Raw genomic sequence first — 20,042 nt, 5'->3', positions numbered from 1 at the left:
GAGTAGGAGAGGGGCGTATGGCTGAGATGTGAGTCTTAGAAGAGCAGCGTTGTTACACGTGAATGGGGTGTCCCTGGTCTGCATGGTCATCCCCCAATAAGGAAAAGAGCTGTCCTTGTTTTATGTGACCTTTCTCGGTGCCTCGTGCATCTGGGCTTTCTGCACTCTGTGTAGGCTCTCACAACCACGTCTGCTCTGTTCATTTCATTTCTCCAGGTTAGCGTGGGGCCACACCATAGGAAACAAGAGCACCTTCCAGTTTGCCTGAGGAAGGGTCAAGGGTCAAGGTCAAGTTCTTGATAGTCTCTCATTGTTAATGATAGTGTCCAAATTCTGCAAGGAAAATTTAATGCCCAGTAAAATAATAAGTATTTGTACATACTTCAGTGCTTGTAAGGTGATCTTGCAAACTTGTTATTCTAACCACTTCATTGATCCACTCATTTTATGAGGAATTGCTATGTCCCAATAATATTACTGATAAAGGACCAGAGGCTCAGAAAAGCTAAGTTACTTGCCCAAGGCCAGGCAACTAATAAAAGAGGCAGGTGTTATGGCTTTAAATCTCATCATCTTGGGGTGCCTGGGTGGCTCAGTCGTTGGGCGTCTGCCTTCGGCTCGGGTCATGATTCCGGGTCCTGGGGTCGAGCCCCACGTCGGGCTCCCTGCTCCGCGGGAGGCCTGCTTCTCCCTCTCCCACTCCCCCTGCTTGTGTTCCCTCTCTCACTGTCTCTCTCTGTCAAATAAATAAATAAAATCTTAAAAAAAAAAAAATCCCATCATCTTTTCACTGAGTGCACCCAAATTTCTACTCCTACTGCTGGTGGTATTCAAGAAGATTTTTCACGGGATGTGATCCCCTTGACCTCGATTCTCTCCCTAACCCACTCCATCGGCAGGTGTCAACTTAGAGCTTCATGTGTCCTCCCCCAGAGCTTACTGGGAATTGTGTTTAAGCATCACGTCATGGAGGGGGGCAGAGAGGGCTGACCTGCTGTGGCCATATTGTTTGAAGACATCAGAGCTGCAAGGGCCATTGATATTTATTTTCTAATCATATTTGGGAAATATATCTTCAAAAATATTGCTTGAAGTAAAAAGTAATGTAACTTTAATAGATAAAGCAATAGTACGGCTAGAACTCAGAAGGACATAACCTGGCAGTGGTTGTGTTGGACAGTGTTGGAAACCTTACACCGCGTCTCTACTGCCTACAATGTTAAGAGCTGTCCAGGTGAGAGCTTCCCAAGCAGTCCTTCTCAGAACTCAGATTGTAACGTGGTAGCACATAAAGATATACTTGCTTCAATTTGTTTACATTTCAGACGCTAGGGCAGCACCTGCCTCTAATTCCCAACCATCTGTTGGTTTGGGTCTCTAGGTTTAGAGCCCCAAAATCTCAGAGGACTCGCACCGTCCTTCATGCGGCTCTCTCAAAGCGAGTCGAACCCACTGACGGCAACATCCAGATAAAATCAACCTTTACATTTCTGAGAAAATGTATTCCAGACACATCTCCTGTGTGTGCTATAGTTGTCCTTATCTTCAGGGACTCAGCTTCATCGATGGGCCACAGAGGTTGACGCAGAGGATTTTTCCCTTCCCAGATTTTTACTCTGCGCCTGCCTTTTTTTACTGGCTAGTCCCTGCTCATCCTCTGGGAAAGTCTTTCTCTGTGTGCTCATGGCTCTCTCTATCTGGCACACGATGTATTAACATTTAGTTGAGCCCCCTTCAGGTGAGAACAGCACTCTTTACATTTCTATCGCCCGTGTGGTACGCAGCAGTTTCTCCATATTTCCTCCATGAATGAATGAATGAATGACAGTCACAACTAGTTGAATCGTGAAACCTGGTTTCATGTAATCAGCATAAGCTGGTAGCTAGAAACCATCATTTACAGAGCACACGTGCCCCCTATGCTTCCCACAGATTATGTCATTTAATGCTCTGAATCCTATTGGGAAGGTATTTTTTCCTCCTTCCCTCCACAGATATTTATTGAGTGTATCCTAAGTGCCAGACACTGTGCTAGGTGCTGGTGATCAAACCATGGAAAAACAGACATGAGTCTGCCTCATGGAGCATAGTGGGGTAGACACATAATAAGCAAAGAAAACGTTATCGCCTCTATTGTCAAGGTGACTTTCAGACAGGGCTCACTCCTTATCGACTCCTTGCTTAAAGTGGTACAGATAAAGCCAGAATTCTGTGCCAGGTCTGCCCGATACCAGAGGTCATGCTTCCCCTAGAATCTCCAGATCAAAACATCACTGCAGCTCTGATGCGCACAGAGTCCCAGGTCCCAGGCGTGGTGGGTCCCAAACCACCTCAAAGGGCTGTGTGGCCTGAGGTGAGAGTCAGCCGCTGCAGGTGCTGCTCAGGCTCCAGGGGAGAGAAGCCAGTGGAGGCCAAGGTCAGACACGGCCGCATCCCACTGGCAGCTGGCAGACAGCCCTGTTGCAATAGTGTGGGATTCGGTGGGCAGGGCTGACGGGAATTCAGCAAAGCTTCAGGATTTTGCTAGCGGCTACCCATGTAAAGCTCAGAGTTGCCAGCCCCCATGGATCCAGCCCTGCCCCATGGATCTGGCCATGCCCCCATGGATCTGGCCTTGCCCCCATGGATCCAGCCCTGCCCCCATGGATCCAGCCCCCATGGATCTGGCCCTGCCCCCATGGATCCAGCCCTGCCCCCATGGATCCAGCCCCCATGGATCTAGCCCTGCTTGGATCAGGAGAAAGCCAAAGGAGGCTGCTGTGGGCCGCAGCCTTCCCTGAGGTCGGCGAAGCAGAAGTGACTGGGTGGGGGGGGGGGGGCGCGCACATGGTGCCAAGTCCCCTTTCTTGCTAGACAACTGTGACCTGGCCGCTCCACTGGCCTCCTGTTCCCCATCTTCACCCTTGACTTCCTGCAGGTGGTGGTACCTGCTCTGAAAGATCATGGAAATGTTTTGCCAGAGGTCTCATTTCCTGACTTCCTCATGATGGAGCCCTTGAGCCACTGGTTTCTCCGCTCAGAGGCTGCTCCTTCACTGTGGGAGTTAAGGAGGTAGATTTTAAAGAAGGATGATTCTGTTTCCTGATGAGCTTGGGCTGCTGGACTGGAGGGAGGCCTCTGGACACACAGAAGAAATTCCTGCTCAGCACAAACTCCCTTGGGGAATTTCACCCCAGGCTGGCTGTCCAGAAATGAAAGTCGAGGTGACACTCCCATAGGGAAGCCCTGCATTTTGGTACCAATTGAAAGAGGGAAAGCTTCTTTCCATAGACAGATGCTGAGCACTTACGAAACAAATGACAAAGCTATGCCTTTTTATGAAGCGTCAGGAGCCCTGGACTAGTCACAGAGTCACCTGTGATTTTGTTATTCGCTTATCCATCAGTTTGGGGGAGGGGTGGCAGAGAGGGGAGGGTCAGAAATGGCAGAAAGATAACACTTACCCTCTGGCCCAGTCTGGGAAGATGTAAGGGTGGAGGGGAAGGTCCTGGGTCTTGTCTGTTGTACCAGAATGGATCATGCCATTCCTTTGGCCCTGGATCCCTGAAGCTCCCGTCCACCTCAGTCTGACGAGGGAGATAGAGATATCTATGGTCAGGGCAGGATATTTTCACAATTTAGATGTGGGGAGCAGGTTTCTTGAGAGCTAGGAGGTCCTTAAATGATACTCCATCCTATGAATACTAAATCTATCTTGACTCAGTCAGCTCACTTGCACCTCACGGGAAGCACTTCAGAATGTGGGACTTTGGGCGCCTGGGTGGCTCAGTTGGTTAAGCGACTGCCTTCGGCTCAGGTCATGATCCTGGAGTCCCTGGATCGAGTCCCGCATCGGGCTCCCTGCTCGGCAGGGAGCCTGCTTCTCCCTCTGACCCTCCCCCCTCTCATGTGCTCTCTCTCTCATTCTCTCCGTCTCAAATAAATAAATAAAATCTTTAAAAAAAAAAAAAAAGAATGTGGGACTTTGCTATGCTGAGATGTGGAAGAGCACAGACTTTAGGGCCAAACTACTTGGGTTCAAATCCTGGCTCTGCCATTTACTGGCTGGATGACTTTGGCAAGTTAAATGTGCAACTGGGAAGAACAGCAGTGTGGACTTCTTCTGCTGTTGTATAAATATGAAGAACACTTAAAATAGCACCAAGCACATAGTAAGCACTCCATAATTGAAGCTCTTATCTTAAAGCTTCCGTTTAGCATTAAAATTCCAGTGGTATGCCTGGAACATTTCCATTAGCTTAGAGTGATCTTCAAGTCAATAGCTCCTCGAAGGCTGAGCTATTGGCTTCTTGCTATGCCACCTTTAACAATTTCATCATTGTGTAGTTCTCTCTTACAGACTGGTCATTCCAATTTTTAGCACAAATTTATAAATGGTCTTAGTATCTGGCATGTTAGTTGGCTAAGAAATAGATTTTTGTGTCTCCTTAACAAATAGGATAGTTTTACTCTTCCTGCAACATTAGCAGTAAGTGAAATTCAGTTCACCTTAACTATCTGTACAGGTTTAGCATCCTTCGTTGTTGTTCTCATTAGCCTTTTAAGGCTAACGAACACATCACAAGCCCTAAGAATGAATAATTCCTATTTGTTCTGTAAGTAGCAAAGTTAAGCAGATTTAGTGCCACAATGTCTCACTGCTCTAAGGAGAACCCTCAGTCCCGGTAGATCTGGTCCTGTTGTTCCCTCAACTAGATTGAGAGCTTGAGGGTAGAGAGTTGATGTTCCTCTGCCTTAAAAGCCCCTCCTTGCATCAGGTGGGATTCCGACTGATTATCGTTTGCACTAGGGAACTCAGTATGAGCCTTAAGCCCCACCACTGGGACTTAGGCATGGCTGGGTGGTGACTCACTCATAGGGTGGTTCAACTGAAGTTTCTTAGCACGGGGTCTCCTGGGAGAGAATCGGCCCTGGGGCCAGGAGGGGACAGGCCAGGAATACTCCTTTTGTGCCCTGCCTTCAAACACTTTTGTGAGGATGTAATCCTTGCTACAGTGGCAGCCACCTTGTGATCATGAGGCAACATGCATGAGGAAGAACCAGAAAGCTAAGATATTGATGATAGAAAAGGTAAAAGGCAAAAGATGCCTGGGTGTTGAAGATATGGTCACATGGACCAGCCGTGGTAACTCCTACCTCCCATTTTCTGTTCCGTGAGATAATAAGTACCAAGATTCCCTAAGCCATTCTTACTCATGGCTTCTATTACTTATAACAAATACATCTTATTTGAAACAACCTCCCCTTTTTAAAACAATTCAAAATGAGAGCATTATCCTTTTCCTCTCCTCCTGCATTCCTCCCCCTTGGGTGGCCTAAATACTCCTGCTCTGATTACATCCTGTACAAAACGTTTAAGAATGTAAGACAGCCGGGTCCATTTCTCAGCAATTCTGGCATCCTTCACCAACGTTCTTGCCCACCCAGCCCTGTTTCAGCCTGGCTTTTCCACGTTTTGGCCGAGGACCCAAGGTAGAGCCGTGAGCAGTCAGCCGACTCCCCTGTGGCCTCACCCCTCCACCTCCGTGGCAGCCAGGTCAGAGAAGAAGGTGTCGGAGGCCTGCCCTGTCTGCTCCTCATCTCAGGACTGTACCCTCTTCCTGAGGACGGGTTGCAGTGAGTGGGATCTCTGTGTTAGTGCCTTTTAACCGAGACCGAGTTAGAAAGGCTTAATGTTCAAACCACAACCTTTGTCCTGAAAATAGTACATGAGGTGCTTGTGCCTGGAATACAAAGGGCTCAGCGATTCCTTCAGACTTAGAGACGCCTGGGATCGGTTTCCCTTCTGCAGGTCGGTTAGGACTGAGCAAAGTGTTTGATTGCATTACTCCTGAGTGGCTGGTTTCCTGTTGTGATTTAGCTAATATTCACATTTCTTGCAGCAGGAATAAATGACAGGGCTCATTTCCACCCCATAGCCCACACTTTGGCAAACAGCCCAGCGGGGGTGCGGAAGTGTGTGCTCATGTCAAGCGGCTGGGGTGGAAGGGGCAGGCAGTAAGGAAGGCCCCCTGCCTGGTTCAGGGTTGGGAGGAGGGGTAAAAGCTCCAGTGGAGGGACTGCACGTGCAGTTGGCAGAGACCACGGCTCTCGGTGCACGGTGCAGTGAGAACAGGGCTGGGCTGGGGAGTCCCAGAGAGCTGTAAAGTGGAAAGATGAAATACTTGAGTCAGACAGGAAAATGGGATGGGAAAAGTCTCAGCTCTACCATTTATTTGTCATGTGACCTTGGGTGAGTGGCTTACACCCTTCTGAACCTGTTTTTCTATCTGCAAAATGGGAAAGCATATTGATCCAGGGTTTAGAGGAGTTGCAGTGTAGAGCATGCACTTCACTGCAGTGAGTTAAGAGGAACACAGATCTGAGCTGAGGGTGGAAAGGGGAGAGCGCTGGGAGAGAGGGGAGGGGGTCAGGTCCCAGGTGTGGCTGAGCTGGTCCTGGTGGGTTTTAACTGTTAAAAGGTTTAAAGTGATCGCTGATTCTCATGTGGTTAGGCCAGGCCCTCCTAAAAGCTGTGTTGTTCTTGGAATGCTACCTGATCATCTAGTGTACGCTTATTCTGTAGAGAAGGGGACCAAAGTCCAGAAAAGTCAAGAACTTCACTTGAGGTTCCATAGCTATTGCAAGGTAGAGCAGTCACTGCAATTAGACCTCGCCTTGGGTCTTTCAACTTTCAATCTGGCTTGGTAACTTGGCTTTTAAAACTTTCAGCCTCAGGCCAGCCATGGGCAAATTAGATAAAATGAAAAATTGACAGGCTGTCTTCACTCTTCATGCCCTTTTACCCCTCCTCACCCTCCAGACTTTCTCAGCTATGAATTTTCCCACAGCTAACCTCACATTCAACAGAAAGCTTTCCCCCAAGCTCGAGGATGAGACAAGAATGCCCACTGTCACCATTGCTATTCAGCGTAGTACTGGAAATTCTAGCCAGAATAATTAGGCAAGAAGAAGAAATAAAAGGCATCCAAACTGGAAAGGAAGAGGTAAAGCTGTCTCTTTTACAGATGATAATTTTACATAAAGATATGAACTTTAAAACTTGTTCAGAGTGAAGTGTAAACGACTGATAACCTTGAGATATTTACTTTCAAATCACTGCGGTAAATTCTGCATTTGAAATTTATTGCATCAATCAGCTGATACAAACTTAAAAAAATATATCCTTAACTTTTTTCCATGGACACTGAAATCCCAGTATCCACAGACCGAACTTCCCACCCACATGGGCACACATTGCCTCTTATCAGGCCTCTTCCTTCTTCTCAGCCCAGCCTCCTCCCATCCTCCCCTTTTCACCTGTGTGAGGGAAGGACGGGCTCTATCAGTGGTTCTTAAAGTGGTACCCACACGAGCTGCAGTAGCACCTGGGAGCTTGTGAGAATGCGGATTCTTGAGCCCTGCCCCCAGGTTTACTGAGTCGGAAGCCCTGGGTTGGGGCCCATGGATTAGAGTTTTCATCACCCCCTGGGTGATTCTGACACAAATAAATGTTTGAGGACCACTGGACTATAGAATGGAGTGAAACCGGTAATTTATTCCTGTCAGAGGATGTTGGGATATTAGCCAAGTAACAGCAGGAAAGTTAACAGCAATACACTCAGACGTGTTGCACATAGAATATGCCAGTGCTGGCTAAGCATGGGATTTCAAGGGCTGCCTGCTGGGCTGTTGCCCTGGCTCCTGCCCAGCCCCGAGTGCTCCCTAGGCTCTGCCTGGCTCTCTCATCAGCCTGCCAACCTCTTCCTCCTCCCGCCTCTTCATGCTCTCTGGCTCTTCTTTCCCAAGTCAAAGCAGATCCCAACCCTCTCAATGTGGTAACACTGTTTTCTAGATAGCCCCCTCCCATGCCACCCCAAATTTGGTCCTGGGGCTCTGAAATCTTGGAGGCTCGGCTTCTTGAACATTTGGTTGTCTCTCACAAGCTCTTGGAAACAATTGCACCGCAGTCTCCATCGCTGGGGATGGTTCCTTGTATCTTCCTTGTTATTGGGCAGCTCAACACATGTTCTTTACCCCAACCCCTGGAGCAAAACAATGGTAACCTCACTTATCTGCCTAATTCATTTTCAAGGACCCTTTCACTACTGATCATCATTCTAATCAACAGGCAATTACATGGGGTGGGGGGGGGGGGCGGTGGCAGATGCCCTTAGATGAAAAGTTCCTGTTTTGAAAGGCCAACTCTTCACTTGGCAGCCAGATGGCCCTTTTGTCACCTTTGAGCCTCGAGGCAGCACGGCCATCTTCAAAGGTTATTCCTGCTGCCGATGGCAACTTGCGTAAGAAGAGGCACGTGGATAGTGAACCCTGGCTGTCATGGTGTGCTGATTTGTTTCCAACCTTCAGTCTCATCGTGGCAGTGAAAATGCCCCCAACCTTTGGCTCTATGCGCAACCCTGTGGCCTGTTACTATATGGCAGTGTTTGTCAAAGCTTGTGCCTCGGTTCACTGTCTTCAGAAGCACCTGAGGGCCCTTGCTGGCAGATTCTTGAGCCCCAGATCTCTCAGTGTGATTTTCTGCATGCTTAAAGAGAATCTGGAGGTATGTCTTGTGCACTCCAAGGTGGACTTGTTTCCAGGCCACGATTTGCTCCAGAAGAAGCCTAAATCCGTGCCACGTGAGTCATGTTATATCCAGGCTTGACCCTTATTGCAAATGCCCCCATTTTGTAAACGGCTCCCTCTTGGTTCAGTGTCAGGAGACCAACCAAGGCTGAATCAGTTGCGGGCACAAATAATAATATGTCTCCCACATTCCCAGTCCTTGCCCTCACCTGTTTCCATGAAATTCGCCAGACCTCGGCAGTTTGAGAGGCTGGCAAATTTGCCTCATGTGACTCTCTTTCCAGTCTGTCAGGCACAGCCCCCCCACCCCAGGCATCTGCCACACCTCCTCTCTGCCCCTGACTCCCCCTGCCACGTCCTCCATTACCAAGACCCTTTCAGTGGTGTCCATGAGACGAGTAGTGGGTGTGCCTAGTGCCTCACAAATTCCCTTGTGAAAACAGTTCCTCCAGGGTTTGGGTAGGCCTGCTCAAGCGTGCACGCACACACATACGCACACACGTACGCACACACGTACGCACACACATGCCCCTTAGGTCCACCAGCTGGTGCAAATAAATACCCCGAACAGCCCATGAAGTTCTTCTAGGAGCCAGACTTCAGATTCCAGTCTGGACTGAACTAGGGCGTGGTTACATACATGCTGGAACACCAAGTTTATTAGAGCCCTTCAGGGCAGGCAGATGAAGACTTTGACTTTAAGTTTTCCAGTCCCTTGTCCAGTAGTATAGACTCCAGTGGCCAGACAGATCTCCTTCCTTCCTATACATCCTCCTTACAATTAACAACAGTTGGTAATTTTGCTTTGCAAGCTCAGTTTCATCCCAGAGAGTTGGCCATAGGGTTTGGAGCATGAAGGGCATCTTTGGAGCCCTCGGTATGCTGAAATTTGGACACCCCCCCCCCCCAGAGAAGAGACACTTCTTGGAGATAGTTCTTTGGTTAGCAGGAGAGTCTGAGTGGGACTTCTCAAAATGTGAAATAAAATTATTTAAAAAATGTAATTATAAGAAATTCACTTTCATCTCAAGCCAAATGCCTTGGGGTTTGTGTCTGTCACTTACAGGGCGTTTTTTTAACTTGATGTGTTAACGCTCGGTTCATTAGCCCTGAGGCAATTACCAAGTTGATGGAAAGAACCACATCATCACGGACAGGACCAGAAAGTGGCTTGTCTCTTTGGAGCTGCTGTCTGAGGGAGTCCCAAGCTGACCTTCAGCTTGGCTGCCCACAGCGCCTGCAGAGATCTGGACAGCGTTTATTACCCAGTGAACTCTGCTGTTGTCTTTCCTATTAAGTCTAAAAGGAGAATCATGATTTTCCCTGACAGACAGTGTAGTTTTAATGCTTTTGTTACTAGCAGAAGGGGAAGGTGACTGAAAGGGCTGTAACTGGGGCTTAATTTCAAAAGACCACAAAACAATGGCCATCAGCTATGAAAATGCATGCGAGACCAATCCCCTAGATGCAGAATGTACACATGCAATTGTGCAGAACTATTCCATAGTGCTTGGGCCCTTTGGCCAGACTGAGGCTATGAATAGGGGTTGGAGTGGAACAAAGAGAGGATGTGGGTAGATTTCTTGGGAAAGAAGTGTTGTCCTGTTGTGAGTCCCACCATCCTCCAGGGAAGTCCAGGTCTAGTGAGGGAGCTTCTGCAGGATCCCTTGGAGAGCTTGATGTATGTTCCCGCAGTTGAGAAACACGGCAGGCGGGGTGGGGGACCTGTGCTCACAGCTGAGAGAACTCTGGCGCTGTGGCGGCAAAACTGAGATAGCTGTGCTGGGCCAGACTTGCAGGAATTCCCGTGGACCAGAGAGAAAGAGCTGCCCTGGATCTGTCTGAGTCCCAACCAAGAGCAAAGGAAGGGCGCTCCCGACAGTGAAAGTATGTGTGGGGCGGACCTCCAGGAGAGCGGAAGCTAAAAGTGATTGAAAGCTGCCGAGAGAAGAAAGCTGTCATCGTCCACACCATGAGATTGCAGTTGGAGTGGCCCTTGGGGGACTCTTCCCCAAATCTTCAGAAGAGCTCACAAAAAGAAAGAGCCAGCTTTAAACATCCGCCAGGCCAGGAAGTACAAATCTAGCTGAAGGAGGTACCAGTTTCGGGAAGAAGTTTTCTGTCCCTTAACCATACTTCCTTCCCCCTGCTCTGACATAGGCAAGCTGGAGCAAGGGGAGTGGTAGAGAGGAAGACGGAAGTGCCCCCACCAAACAGCTTCTTTGTGAAAATCAGGGGTAAGTCTATGGATATGAGCGGTGACACTCATTCCTTCCCCCAGAGTTGTTCAGTGCCCAACTTGCCCAATTGTGATGGTCCTGAGACAAAACCAAACACACTGCTTTTTTCCACTGCAAGAAAATAGGTTTGAACTGAAGGAGGGGGGTGTATTTGGTATATTTAATGGTAAATCAAGTTAGACGTTTTGATTAATATCTTGGACTGGATATTCAAATTACTCGATTGATCTGTATTTGCAATTTATGGACCCTAGGAAAGTCTATAACCCAAGAAGGAACAGAAAAGGCCATGGTACTTACCAAGTTTTCATCCAGGGCAGGGTAAAAATATGCTCACTGAATGAATTTTAAAAGGTCCTTGGAGGACAAAAATAAAGTTACATTTTGTTTACAACTCGATTTAACACATGAAGGAGGAAGAACAAAAAGATCCTGAAATGTTAAGTGGATTGAACTGACTGGATTTGCTTTACAGGTCTGAACAATTGTCTGTATTGGAAAAAATAGCAAACAAATTTAATTTTATGTACTGGGACTTTTTTAAGTTGAAGAGTTATAAGCAATCAAGGAGGATTCCAGAGAGGGCAAGGAAGGAAGATAAACTTGAACCCCTGGTAAGAGCCTGATTGAGGTTGCTGGGAAAGTGAAGTTGAGGTTCTCTAGGGAATGAAACTATGACAATGCCATCTTCAGTGTGGGAACTGCTGGGCAGATACTTGTTTGTATAGGACTTTGGGGGTAAGTCTGAAAGGAGAACTTGACTGCATAGTTCCTTTGCTGCTGGCCACCAGACACAAATCACTGGGTCCATGGCTACCTAGTTAAGGGGAGTCCTTACATAAGACATCAGGATCAAGGTGCTCAGGGGCGCCTGGGTGGCTCATCTGGTTAAGCCTCTGACTCTTGATTTTGGCTCAGGTCATGATCTCAGGGTCGTGAGATTGAGCCCTGTGTCGGGCTTTGCGCAGGGCGCAGAGTCTGCTTAAGATTCTCTCTCTCCCTCTCCCTCTGCTCCTCCCCGGCTCACCTGCTCTCTGTCTCTCTCTAAAAAAAAGATCAAGGTACTCAGCTGGGTCTGCCCAGGGTTCACTCCTGAGGACATATCTGAAGACATTTTTTTAATTCTCCAGTCTTTGGAAACAACAAAAGGAATGAGCTGAGAAAAAAAACATAACTATGGATGGATGTTACATAGTCTGCTTTAAAAAAAGAGCATTCACATGTGTGCCAATAGTAAATACAATATACGTTGCAGGTGTTTTTACTTAAATACCAATTCCTTCTCAAGATTTTGGCCAACTCTTCTAGCCATGGGTAGCTAATCCCAAATCTGATTCTAGCCCACTTTTTCTGAACCCCGTACTTCTGGTTCCAGCCTGTGTTCATTGCTAGAATTTCATATTGATCTTTACTTCTCAGACTCCTGAATATTCTCAGTACCTGTCAAGGCATCATGGGTGTCTATCACCAGGCTACACTGCATTCTCTTTTTTTTTAATTTAAATTCAGTTTAATTAACATGTACTGTATTATTAGTTTCAGAGGTAAAATTTAGTCGTCAGTTGCATACAACACCCACCCAGTGCCCGTTACATCAAGTGCCCTCCTTAATGCCCAGCACCCAGTTACCCCATCCCCACACCCCTTCCCAGCCAGAGCCCTCAGTTTGTTTCCTGTAGTTAAGAGTCTCTTATGGTTTGTCTCCCTCTCTATTTTCGTCTTATTTTATTTTTCCTTCCTTTTCCCTATCTTCATCTGTTTTGTTTCTTAAATGACACATATGAGTGAAATCATATGGTAATTGTCTTTCTCTAATGGACTTATTTCGCTTAGCATAATACCCTCTAGTTCCATCCATGTCGCTGCAAATGGCAAGATTTCATTCTTTTGGATGGCTGAGTAATATTCCATTGTGTATATATACCACATCTCGTTTATCCATTCATCTGTCTATGGACATCTGGGCTCTTTCTATATTTTGGCTATTGTGGACATTGCTGCTATAAACATGTGCCCCCTTCGAATCACTGTGTTTGTATCCTTTGGATAAATACCTAGTAGTGCAATTGCTGGGTCCTAGGGTAGTTCTATTTTTAACTTTTTTCCTTAAAGATTTATTTATTTATTTGACACAGAGAGAGAGAGAGCATGAGCAGGGGGAGCTGCAGGCAGAGGGAGAGGGAGAAGCAGGATACCTGCTGAGCAGGGAGCCCGCTGTGGGGCTCAATCCCAGGACGGTGGATCACCACCCAATCGAAGGCAGATGCTTAACCAACTGAGCCACCCAGGTGCTCCTAACTTTTTTTTTAAGATTTTATTTATTTATTTGAAAGAGAGAGAGAGCACAGAGGGAGAGGGAGAGGGAGAAGCAGATTCCCCACTGATCAGAGGGGCTGATGTGGGGCTTGATCCCAGGACCCTGAGATCATGACCTGAGCCAAAGGCAGACACTTAAGCCACTCAGCTACCCAGGTACCCCTATTTTTAACTTTTTGAGGAACCTCCATACTGTTTTCCAGAGTGGCTGCACCAATTTGTATTCCTACCAAGAGTGTAAGAGGTTCCCCTTTCTCTGCATCCTCACCAACATCCATTCTTTCCTAACTTGTTCATTTTAGCCATTCTGACAGGTGTGAGGTGTGAGATATCTCACTGTGGTTTTGACTTGTATTTCCCTGGTGATGAGTGATGTTGAGCATTTTTTCACACTGCATTCTTATGTAGCACTTGGCCTTGCCTTTTCTTGGTCTCTGGGCTTTTCCATGTTGAGCTTGCTTTTGCTCACATTTTCTTCCACGTTTTGCCCTCTGCAGGGCCTCTGAAGACTTTTTCTTAACCTCTTCATGAAAGCCGAATCTTCAGACTTCAGAACTCCAAAGCAGTGTTACCCAACCTTTTACTCATGATGGCACACTGAAAAAATGACATTTTTGTTATGCACTGTGACAAACTGGCAAGCTTTGGAGACCCGGTGGAGGCTTCAGGGTCGGAGAGTGACCAGCTCCAGCCAATGGAAGATTGAAGGGTCAGTATCTTGGGGTACACTTGTGGGGATGCTCTGCTCTAGTAGACCTGCCTTGTTACCTGACTATAAGGTTAACATCTGCACTGGTTTCCTAGTTCCTTCTGGTCCTGCTTACCTCTCTGACCACAGTGGGCAATGCTGTGTCACTCAGCTCAACCTGGCCTCACACTACTTATACCTTTTTACTCGGAGTGGGGTTCTCATACCCGCACTATAGATATCACCTGGGAGCTTGTTAGACATGCAGAATCTCAGATCTACTGACCTACTGACTAGAAATCTGCATTCTTATTCCCACCCATCTGGTCATATTCCTACAGTTTATTCTGGTTACTTTTCCCCATCAGTCTGTTGGTATGTTGATCTTCTCTGAAAACAGAGTAATACAAGTTGTTTCTTTGAGAAAGAAGAAGAGGAATCAGAAATACGAGTCTTCCTTTAAGAAAGAAATCAGTTTTTTGGTTTTTTTTTTAAAGATTTTATTTATTTATTTGAGAGAGAGAGAATGAGAGAGAGCAAGCACATGAGAGGGGGGAGGGTCAGAGGGAGAAGCAGACTCCCTGCCGAGCACGGAGCCCGATGCGGGACTCGATCCAGGGACTCCAGGATCATGACCTGAGCCGAAGGCAGTCGCTTAACCAACTGAGCCACCCAGGTGCCCCAAGAAATCAGTTTTAATAGGGAAACTCTGAGGGAAACATTTGAAACTTTTATTCCAACACTGCCTGTAAACTTCTTTCTTTTCTATTTGCTGATAAGAAAAGTCAGAAGATTCAGTATATTTTTGACCTTCAGGAGCTAAATATTTATTCGTTGATTATGGATTAGTTATAGAATGAATAATTAAGGAAGACAAGGTCTCAAACTTTGCTGTTCTAGGTGGTGAAGTCCTTTGCTATCTACTGTAAAGTAGCATGGTAAATGCTTGATGTCAAATTATTTTACTACAAGAACCTATTATTACATCTACTCTGTAAATTTACCATGTGTTTGTGCCCCTCAAGGACCATGAAGTGTGTTTTAGGTAATTATGAGAAGTCACAAAACATGACTAGAATAATAATGGTTCATAAACTATATATATTAGTCAATTCAAATATAACTGAACTTAAAATAAACCTTTAAGAGTTTAAATTCTGCTAGTGCCTAAAGCTAAGTTTCTTATTCTAACACTCTTAAAACCATGTTTTAATTTCTGGTATGTAAAACACTAGTTCTCTGTTTCCCTTTGTATAGTGGTTAAAATAAAACCAAAACACAAGACCAAGCTCTGTTTATTCTTTACTTCTACACTCTCAACACACTATCATCTTTGGCAGGAAAAAATACCTTTGGGACAGAGCATTGTTAAGAAGACTGGCCCTCCTGGGCGCCTGGGTGGCTCAGTCAGTTAAGCGGCTGCCTTCGGCTCAGGTCATGATCCCAGGGTCCTGGGATCGAGCCCCGCGTCGGGCTCCCTGCTCAGCGGGGAGTCTGCTTCTCCCTCTCCCTCTGCCTGCCACTCTGCCTACTTGTGCTCTCTCTATCTCTCTGTCAAATAAATAAAATCTTAACAACAAAAAAAAGAAGACTGGCCCTCCTGTCACCTAACAGAGACTTAACTTATTATATTTTACTGTTTCCCTTTATAAACTTTCTCCTTTGACTGTTCACAACCAGTGTTCTAGAGCCAAATTCTGCTATGACTGATAGAAATTATGTTTATGGCTAAAGAAATACCTTTTATCATTTTTAAACATTCTATGAATAATCCCATCCTCCCCAGAAATTATGTTTATGGCCAAAGAAATGTATCATTTTTTAAAAATCCTACCAACAATCCCATCCTCCTCATGTTGGGTTACTTGCACTCTTCTGCTGAGGGAGTTCTGTAGCTATGCCAGGAAAATTTTGACCTGCTTCTTCTGATTTGGTAGTTCCACTGTCCTCATGCATTTCACACAGTATGCTTCAGCCACATTGACCTTGAATTTCATAAATGGTGGCCATTTAAGTTGTCTCACATTTTTCAATGTCATAAATAATTTTGTGCTGAATTTCTTATTATATGCAATAGCTAACAGTGGGGAATAGACTCTAAGATTGCGTTCCTAATCCCCAACTCCTGGTATTCACGGCTTTGGGTAATTTCCTCACCTTGAGTATGAACAGGACCTGTGACTTACTTCTAGTCAGTAGAATATGACAAAGGTGATAGGATGTGATTCTCTTACATAATTTAAGGCTCAGTTTCTCTAGCAGACTCATTCTAGGGATTTTCTCCCTTGCTAGATTTAAAGAAGTAAGTAGCCATGTTAGAAGGCCCATATGGCAAGGATTTGAGGGCAGCCATTAGGAGATGAGGATGGCTTTCATTCAAGAGTCAATGACAGACTCTTCTCCCATCAAGCCTTCAGATGAGGATCCAGCTCCAGCTGACACCTTGATTGCAGCCTTGCAGAGGACCCAACAAGCCATATGCAGACTTGCACCCCACACAAACTGTGAGATAAGAAATATATATTGTTATAAACTACAGATTTTGTGGCAATTTGTTTTGCAGCAATAGAAAATGAATATGCTCTGTGATAAATATTTTACAGTTATTATCTCCATTGACTTTAATGACAGGCCTAAGAGGTTGATAATATTATTATTCTCGTGTTTATAGAGGAGGAGAATGAGGTTCAGGAAACCTGAGAAACTTGTCCAGTCACACAGCATGTAATGGTAAGGATTGGAAGGCAGGCTTCCAACTCTAGAGCCCATTGTCTAAGATTCCTACATTCTTGGTTTTGGAGACACAGTACCAACCTTTCAAAAAGTTTGTATCAGTTTATAGCTTTACCAACAGTGGATAAGGGTACCTATTTCTCAATATTCTTTCCAGTATTAGTTATTTGTTTTAAAAATGATAAATTGGGGCGCCTGGGTGGCTCAGTTGGTTAAGCGACTGCCTTCGGCTCAGGTCATGATCCTGGAGTCCCAGGATCGAGTCCCACATCGGGCTCCCTGCTCGGCAGGGAGTCTGCTTCTCCCTCTGACCCTCCCCCCTCTCATGCTCTCTCTATCTCATTCTCTCTCAAATGAATAAATAAAATCTTTTAAAAAATGATAAATTTACAAGTAAGTAAATCACTTTCTAAAATTTGTGCTTTTTTTTTTTTTTACTCTGTCCTAGGATTTTTGTTTTCTTGCTCTACTCTCTTTTTCTTGAGCCACTTATAAATAGCATTCTCTTTGGGTATTATGGGAAGAGAGGTGAGCTAGTAAGGAAAGCATCTCCAATTTTTGCCTTTTCAAGTAAGAAAATAAAAAACTTTTTTGGACAGAAAATAAATTTTAGATTAAATTAAACTCTTGGTGAAATGGCCAAACAGAGAACTGACATAGAATGGCATTTTGAAGGCTAACATGCCTACCCACTTATGGACTATATTCCAATCATACAGCCCATGGCTATCAAAGCACCTAAGAAAAATTCATTCCTATCTCAGGAAGGGAAATATTCAGGCCTCTATGAATTCTAGTCACTTATTAATGTACATCTTCTTTGTGCTTGGGTAAATGATCTCTGGAGCTCTATAATTAATTTTCTCTATTGTGCCTTCCACAAAAATGCCATCCCAGAAATTGTGCTTCACCGAGTAACAGTCTGAATATGCAAGGAAAATAGCTTGTTAGCAATTAGATTTAGAAGACAACATTTTTTGATAGATTTAATTTTCTCTTTTCTCTTGAAATAACCCTACAAAGTTATGAAGTTTGCAAATTTACCCAAGAAGGAAATACAAAATGACTGATTTCTGTAGTAATTTTCCATGATATTTATTATAAGAGAGCAGATGTTTTCTTTTCTGAATGAAGACAAAGAAATCATTTCAGTTCATGAAATCACAAACTTCAGATATGTCTCAATGAGAATGGAAAGTGTTCAATTATGAAAACACTCATTTTTGTGGTGCTGTGGTTGATGCTAAATTTAATAGGAAAACTATTAGGATGTAATACCCAGATTTTAAAAACCATTTAAAACAAAGCATTAAATGATTAATCAGTTAATTAATGAGATAGATTGCAGTATTTTTGAAATCAGAAATCTAGAACATGTAATTACATTATGAACATATTTGTGGGAACAAACATTACCTCCCCAGCCTGTGGAATGTTTTATGATTGAGGTGCCATTGTACCTCCCTAATTATATAGATTGGCTTTTCATGATGAAGAAGATGATGAAGCTGATGATTATGAGGACTAATGATAGCTACATCTGAGTGAGGACTTGTCATGTGCCGGGAGTATTACATGTAGCTCACTTAATCTTCATCACAACCATATGAATAAGTCAGATTATTCTGATGAAGAATCCAAGGCTCAGAGAGGTTAGGTTGCTCAAGGTCACATGGCTGGTGCGAGGCAGAGATAGGATTCAGATTCAGGTATGCTTGACCTCAAAGACCACTAACTTCGCTGAACCAGGTGATGCAACTCCACAAAGTTGGGTTAGTTTTGGATGAGCTCAAAGGGCTGAATCTCACATCTTGATTCCAGAGACACAGCCAAGAGGGGATCACAGACAAAGATCTTTTTATTTTCTTCTTCCTTATCAGGATCACCTTTCAGACGTTTCTCTGACATCTGAAGATACAAAGATGTCTATAACCCTACCAAAATGCTTATGACTTGAATATACCCTCTTTTTATCCCAAGTATATTTGGATTATTAGATACTGTGGGTGACTTGCCATGACTCAAATGGTCCTCTTACTTGGAAAGGTGATAAGTCTGACTATTTACTCCAGAACTCTACACCTCTTAGCAGTGAGAAGTATGGTCACTTTATCCACAGCAGACACCCACCATGGGAACTGTCCATGGTGGTTCCTTGCAGAACTCCCAAGTCATATTAGGACTTCCTAGTTAGACATGGTGTTGAATTTCTAGTGAGGCCTTTAATGCTCTTCTCCCTACCTCCTTCTTTTCCTCCCTCTCTTTTCTTCTCTCCCTTCATATATTTATGAATTAGATATGTATCTGTCTAATTTGTCCTCTTACATTATGGATTTTGAGATTCTAATTTTCTGATGATAGAAATAGCAATATGTTTAAACAATAAAGTTTAAAACAGGGCGCCTGGGTGGCTCAGTTGGTTAAGCGACTGCCTTCGGCTCAGGTCGTGATCCTGGAGTCCCGGGATCGAGTCCCGCATCGGGCTCCCTGCTCAGCAGGGAGTCTGCTTCTCCCTCTGACCCTCCCCCCGCCATGTGCTCTCTCTCTCTCATTCTCTCTGTCTCAAATAAATAAATAAAATCTTTAAAAAAAAAAAAGTTTAAAACAATAAAATAATGATCTTTTATGAGAAAGCTCATAGGATGTCGATAACACATTCAAAATACATGGCATCTTTATATTAAATGTCTTATGTTGTTAATCTTTAAATCCCAGGAATATAGAAATGCAAAGAGCACTATAGTTATAGGTCCACTTTGATTGGATTTCTGACTATATGGATCACTCTTTAAGGAGAAAAATAAACCACCTCACTGTTGCAGACTATATTACTGTTTACCTGTAATTTTGGTGCTCCTCTCTATGGTGTCTCCGTCTATGGGAAGATCATCCATCACTGCCCTGTTGTACTCAGAAGTGGCCATGTGACTTGCTTTGGCCAATCTAATGTAGGCCACTTCTGAGCAGAAGCTGTAAGTCAGTATGTGTGGCCCACAATGCCACAACAAGACTTCTCTATTACCTTGAGTCCCAAAGTGAAATTAACTGGATCAGAGCAGAAGCTGACTTTAACTTGATAGGTAGAATAAGGGAGAGACAAATCTTTGTTGTTGCAAGCCACTGAGGAGCTTAGAGACCCTTATTGCCACAGCAAAACCTAGTCTATCATGACTGGTACTTTTATCAACTCTCATTTACCACTGCAAAACCCTCCAGGGAAGAAGCAGTCACAAAATAACTTTCTAGTAGTGATAAATAGTACACTTTGAATTTAATACAATAAAACCCACGTGGATTACAAAATTCTCAACCTACGTTTCTCTCTGCTGGCTTGAAGCAAGACTTCTTTTCCATGCTGGGATATTCCTGACAGCGCTTCCCACTAGTTTCTGCCCTGCCTATATTAGTTTGCCTAGGCTGCCATTATAAAATACCATAGATTGAGTGGCTTGAACAACATTCATAGATGCCTAACATGCCAAAAAAAACCATGGGTG

Source organism: Leptonychotes weddellii, chromosome 4, assembly GCF_054177405.1.
Source record: "Leptonychotes weddellii isolate Sample4059 chromosome 4, ASM5417740v2, whole genome shotgun sequence".
Lineage (NCBI taxonomy): Eukaryota > Metazoa > Chordata > Mammalia > Carnivora > Phocidae > Leptonychotes > Leptonychotes weddellii.
This window is presented reverse-complemented; position numbering follows the sequence as displayed.